General features: G+C 39.3%; 1 pseudogene; it reads left to right on the top strand.

Moving 5' to 3' along the window:
- Positions 918-1,746, top strand: LOC100621775 (annotated as a pseudogene).

Genomic DNA, 6,239 nt, shown 5'->3' with positions numbered 1-6,239 from the left:
TCCGCAGAGGCCCTCCATATGCCTGTTTGCTGTGTTACCCTGCTCCAGGAATGTCTAAGTTTGGGACACAGTTGTCTCCTAGGATCTTTTTCCACTGCTATCTTGAAGATTCTCATCACTTCCCTCCTGGGTTTTCTCTTTTCAGTTATGAATCCCTTATCATCTTTTTCTTGGTCTGCTCCCTCTGAAGGTGCAACTCATCTTCCAATAGCCCCTTTAGCAAGAGTGCAATGGAGGGACATGTTTGGAGAACGTGCATTAGGAAAATATCTTTTATTCTATACTGACAGGTGACCAATTGTTTGAATATAGAATATGCAGTTGGAATTAACTTTTCTTCGGCATTGCAGAGTCCTGATTTCATTGCTTTGTTGTTTCTTTTGTTGCTATTGAGGAGTCTAGTAATTAGAATTCCTGATGCTTTGTTGGAATTTGCTTTTTACCTTTTCCTTCTAGAAGATCATAGAATATGATAATAAATAAAAAGTTGAAAGGTTAAAAGTTTGTGAGAATTACCAAAATATGATATGGAGTTTAAAAAAACAAGCAAATGCTACTGGATAAATGGTGCTGATAGACTTGCTCCATGTAGGGTTGCAACAAATCTTCAATTTGTAAAGAAACACACTATCTGCAAAGTGCAATAAAGTGAAGCCCAATAAAATGAGGTCTGCCTTTGAGGTGCAGTTTTAAGTTGGCAAGTCTTTGTTGACATAGTTTTCAAAGATCCATTGGAATTTTTTCAACCCAAGACATTTTAGAAGGAATTAAAGATGGCTAGAGTTCCTGCCATGGCACAGTGGGTTAAGAATCCAACTGCAGAAGCTTGGGTCACTACAGAAGTGTGGGTTTGATCTCTGGCCTGATGCAGTAGATTAAATGATCTGACAGTGCTGTCGTTGTGCCTTAGAGTCAATCTCTGGCCTGGGAATCTGCATATGCTGTCTGAGCAGCCCTAAAAAGAAATAAAAGGAAAGGAAAGGAAAAGAATGGTGATGGCATTTTAAACCACCTAGATCACTGACATGCCATAGCTTCCTGCGTGTTCCTAAACACAGACTTGATGAGGAACTCGAGCCTCACTTACAGTTGCCCTTTACTTCTCAGGACAGGACATCAAGCCCAAAGGGACCTCATCCACTTTGTCACATGGCCTGACTACCTCTGGTTGCAGTGGCGAAGAGCTATAAATGAGTTCACCTGGGCCTTGGACAGCCAGACCTTCATCCAGCTGTGTAAGCTGGTGCACAAGTACAGGCCAGACATGAAGCAAGAGAAGGAGAGGTTGTTGTCCCAGGCTAAGAAGAAAGCTACCAGCAAAGAGGATGTCCACACCAAGAGGCCATTGATCCCTCCGGCAGGGGTTACCGCTAGGACCACATGGTGGAGGGCAAGAAGTTTGAGCGAGTGGTGATTGTGAATGTAATGGATCTTATTACCTGCCCTGTGTCAAGAGATAGAGGTTCCCTGCTGCATCATCAAAAGGAAGGCCAGACTGGAGGGTTCAGATTCCACAGGAAGAACTGCATCACTGTCACTTTCACACAAGTTAATTCAGCAGATAAAGGAGCTGAGGCTAAGCTGATGGAAGCTATTGGGACCAATTACAAAGACAGGTATGAAATCTGCTGTCACTGGGGAGGCAAAATTCTGGGTCCAAGGTTGGTGGCTTGTATGGTTTCCTCACATCCTGGGCCCAAAGTTAGGAAAGGCAAAGACCGAAGAACTGCCATCAAACAGAGCTAAGTGTACACCATGAAGTTTTCTGTACATTCAGGTTAAAAAAAAAAAAAAAAAAAAGGAGTAACTTAAGATTACTTGAAAAGGCTAAACCAACAGATAATTGGCTGATCCCCAGGATGTGAGGAACTCAGAAGAAAATATGTTTATTGGGCAAGAACTATGCACTGATCACTACGCAGAATGTCAAAATGACCTCGTAAATATTATTATCTCCGTTTCAAAAGTAGAGAAACAGGCTCAGAAAAATTATGTAGCTTATTCAAGGTCCTTTAGCTGGTACAATGAAAAGGGGTGATTTAAACCCAGGTCTGCTGAGTTTCCTCTTCATTATTTCCACGATACCTTGAACTTGTCCTAGACTAAAGGAAATGAAATTTTACTATGGGGTATAAATTCCACAAAATGCCTGGTAGTAGGACATGTTCCCTACCAGTAAAAATAACCTCCTTGATGTGTAACTGAACTCATACCCTTTAAAACTGAAAACAGTAGAGTTAACCAATTAAAAGAAAAAGTATTCATTTAATTGATTAAATTAGTAAATCTTCACGGAGAATTTGATATGAGTAAAGGGCAATATAATAGGAATTTTTTTTTTTTTTGTCTTTTTGCCATTTCTTGAGCTGCTCCCTTGGCATATGGAGGTTCCCAGGCTAGGGGTCTAATTGGGGCTGTAGCTGCCAGCCTACGCCAGAGCCACAGCAATGCAGGATCCGAGACGCATCTGCAACCCACACCACAGCTCACGGCAACGCCGGATCCTTAACCCACTGAAGCAAGGGCAGGGACCAAACCCGAAACCTCATGGTTCCTAGTGGGATTCATTAACCACTGTGCCACGACGGGAATTCCAGTAGGGATTATTGATTCTACCTTTTAATAAGTGTTTAAAATATTAGATGCAAATATAAAAGATAAGTGTATATCTGAAGATTATATTGATGTAAACTATATATTATACATTACATCAGCTATATCAATATAAACTACATTAGGCACCAAAAGGATATGTAAGCTTCAGACTGAAAGGAAATTCTTGATATGTAAATTAAAATTAAATCTCAAAGTTCTATTTAGGTTGTGAAAATGTAATATACATATTTTTAATCTTTGGTTTGCATGAGATAAATGATACAATTTTTTGGATGGTATTTTCCAGCAACATTGTAATGGAATTAAGATATCTGAGTATCATGTTTTGCCTGACTACTTAAGAGAAGTTATCTTTCCTTTCCTTCAGCTTTTGAAAATAGATAAAAACTTTAAAAAGAAGTCATGCTTGTAGCAGATATGACGAAATGGGACACATGAGATAAAGTATAATTTTACTTGAATTAGTTAATTATACATTGTAGGACAGTCTTGTCTGGACAAACACGTTTTGTCCTTTGTTTGTGCAAACAGTGGTGAAAACCATAAAGCCACGCTTGATCCCAGTTGGCTTGTAACTACTATTTTCATTTGCAAGAGGCCTATGTTCTTACATTCTTGGCTCCGAAGCCAGCACAAATTATGCTGTCTCTGATTAAAAGATGATATTGGCTATCCTTCCCTTGGCCTTGGGACCACCGTGTCTGGGCTATAAGCACGAGACAAAGCTTTACTCATTCTCTTTAACATCTTACCGTTACCGGCAGACTTTATATTCTCAGAAGAAAAATGGCAATTAGCCTCCCCACTAAGTTAAAGGATAATGAGAAATTTCAGTGTTTCTTTATTTAAACACCCTTGAAATTTTTATTAGAGAACTCCTATGGTTTTAGATTGAAATGAGGTAAGATGATTTTCACTCTTTGTCAGTGTATTAATTATCTAGGGCTGCCATTACAAATTCCCAGGCTGGGAGGCTTGAACAACAGAAATTTATTTCTAACAGTTCTGGAGACTGGAAGTCCAAGATGAAAGCTCAGCAGGTTCAGTTTCTTCTCAAGGCTTCCTCCTTGGCTAGTAGACGGCCACCTTCTCACTCTGCTCTTACAGAGTCTTCCTTCTGTGTGTGTGTGCTCTTGGTACCTCTCTCTAAGTGTTCTCTTCTTATAAAGACACCAGTCAGATTGATTAAGACCCACTCCAATACCTCATTTCAACTTATTTACCTCTTTAGAAACTATATTTTTTTCTTTTTCTTTTTTTATTATTCAATGAATTTATTACATTTATAGTTGTACAATGATCATCACAATCCATTTTTATAGGATTTCCAACCCACAACCCCAGCACATCCCCCCACTCTCCAAACTGTCTCCTCTGGAGACCATAATAAGTTTTTCAAAGTCTGTGAGTCAGTATCTGTTCTGCAAAGAAGTTCAGTCTGTCCTTTTTTCAGATTCCACATGTCAGTGAAAGCATTTGATGTTGGTGTCTCATTGTATAGCTGACTTCACTTAGCATGATAATTTCTAGGTCCATCCATGTTGCTAAAAATGCCGGTATTTCGTTCCTTTTAATGGCTGAGTAATATTCCATCGTGTATATGTACCACATCTTGATCCACTCCTCTGTTGATGGACATTTAGGTTGTTTTCATGTCTTGGCTATTGAAAATAGTTCTGCAATGAACATTGGAGTACATGTGTCTTTTTGAGTCATGGTTTTCTCTGGATAGATGCCCAGGAGTGGGATTGCAAGATCAAATGGTAGTTCTATATGTAGTTTTCTGAAGCATCTCCATACTGTTTTCCACAGTGGTTGCACCAATTTACAATCCCACCAACAGTGTACTAGGGTTCCTTTTTCTCCACACCCTCTCTAGCACTTATTGTTTGTAGACTTTTTAATGATGGCCGTTCTGGCTAGTGTAAGGTGGTACCTCATAGTGATTTTGATTTGCATTTCTCTAATAATGAGTGGTATTGAACATATTTTCATGTGTTTTTTGGCCATCTGTATGTCTTCTTTGGAGAATTGTCTGTTTAGATCTTCTGCCCATTTTTGGATGGGGTTGTTTGTTTTTTTGGTATGGAGTGGTGGGAGGTGTTTATAGATTGTGGAGATTAATCCCTTGTCCGTTGATTCATTTGCAAAGATGTTCTCCCATTTTGTGGGTTGTCTTTTCATTTTGTTTAGGGTTTCCTTTGCCGTGCTGAAACTTTTAAGTTTAATTAAGTCCCATTTGTTTATTTTTGTTTTTACTGTCATAACTCTAAGGGGTGGATCTGAGAAGATGTTGCTGTTGTTTATGTTGGAGAGTGTTTGGCCTGTATTTTCCTCTTAAGCTTTTTTTTTTTTTGTCTTTTTGTCTTTTTTTTTTTGTTGTTGTTGTTGTTGTTGCTATTTCTTGGGCCGCTCTCGTGGCATATGGAGGTTCCCAGGCTAGGGGTTGAATCGGAGCTGTAGCCGCCAGCCTACGCCAGAGCCACAGCAACGCGGGATCCGAGCCTCGTCTGCAACCTACACCACAGCTCACGGCAACGCCGGATCGTTAACCCACTGAGCAAGGGCAGGGACCGAACCCGCAACCTCATGGTTCCTAGTCAGATTCGTTAACCACTGCACCACGACGGGAACTCCCCTCTTAAGCTTTTGATAGTGTCTGGTCTTATATCTAGGTCTTTAATCCATTTGGAGTTTATTTTTGTGTATGGTGTTAGGGAGTGTTCTAATTTCATTCTTTTCCATGTGGCTGTCCTGTTTTCCCAGCACCACCTATTGAACAGGCTGTCTTTTCTCCATTGTATATTCTTGCCTCCTTGGTCATAGATGAGTTGGCTGTAGGTGCATGGGTTTAGAGACTATCTTCAAATACAATCACATTCTGAGGTATCAGAGATGAAGACACCAAAATGTGAATTTTGGAGAACACGATTCAGCCCAGAAGCATTGGAATGCTCATGTTTCAAGACATATAAGAGATATTGGAACAACCTAACTTTGAGCTTTTTTTGACAAAATACTAGCAATTCCATTAAAATTTAGTTGGTAAAAATCTTTCTGAATGTTCTCTGTGTTTCCCTGTTAATTGTCAGGTACATTTCCTTATCTCTTCCTTTTTAATGGATTTACTCTCCCAATGAGTTTGTCAGCTATTTATGCTTGTGCTAAATTCTTCCTAATTCCATTCCACTATCTTGTTGACACCAAGTATTTTTCCATTGTACTCCTACTGACACTTCTTTAAGATTACATATATCCCACTTTTTATATCCCCTCACTGGCAACTACACTCCTTTTTTTGTTTTATAGCTATTTCACAGAAGTTATGTCTACATTATGTAGATATCATCTCTTTCAATAATGAAAACAACACAATGGATTCTCTTTCCATTGAAGATGGAATGAACATGACTTCCATTACAATAGCAGGAAAACAATGGAGAAACTAAAAATTGTACTTTTTAAAAAAGTCATCAAAGTATGGTGAATACATAGAAGTCTAAATGAACTAAATTCCAAACAAGGATAAACCCCTTGTAGAAGGGTGAAGTACAGCAGCCATGCTCTTACGTGGCACCATTCCTAGTCATGGTACTGGCAACAGCTAGGGAAATACTTAAGCA

The sequence above is a fragment of the Sus scrofa genome, chromosome 15, assembly GCF_000003025.6.
Source record: "Sus scrofa isolate TJ Tabasco breed Duroc chromosome 15, Sscrofa11.1, whole genome shotgun sequence".
NCBI classification, from domain to species: Eukaryota; Metazoa; Chordata; class Mammalia; order Artiodactyla; family Suidae; genus Sus; species Sus scrofa.
This window is presented reverse-complemented; position numbering and strand designations above follow the sequence as displayed.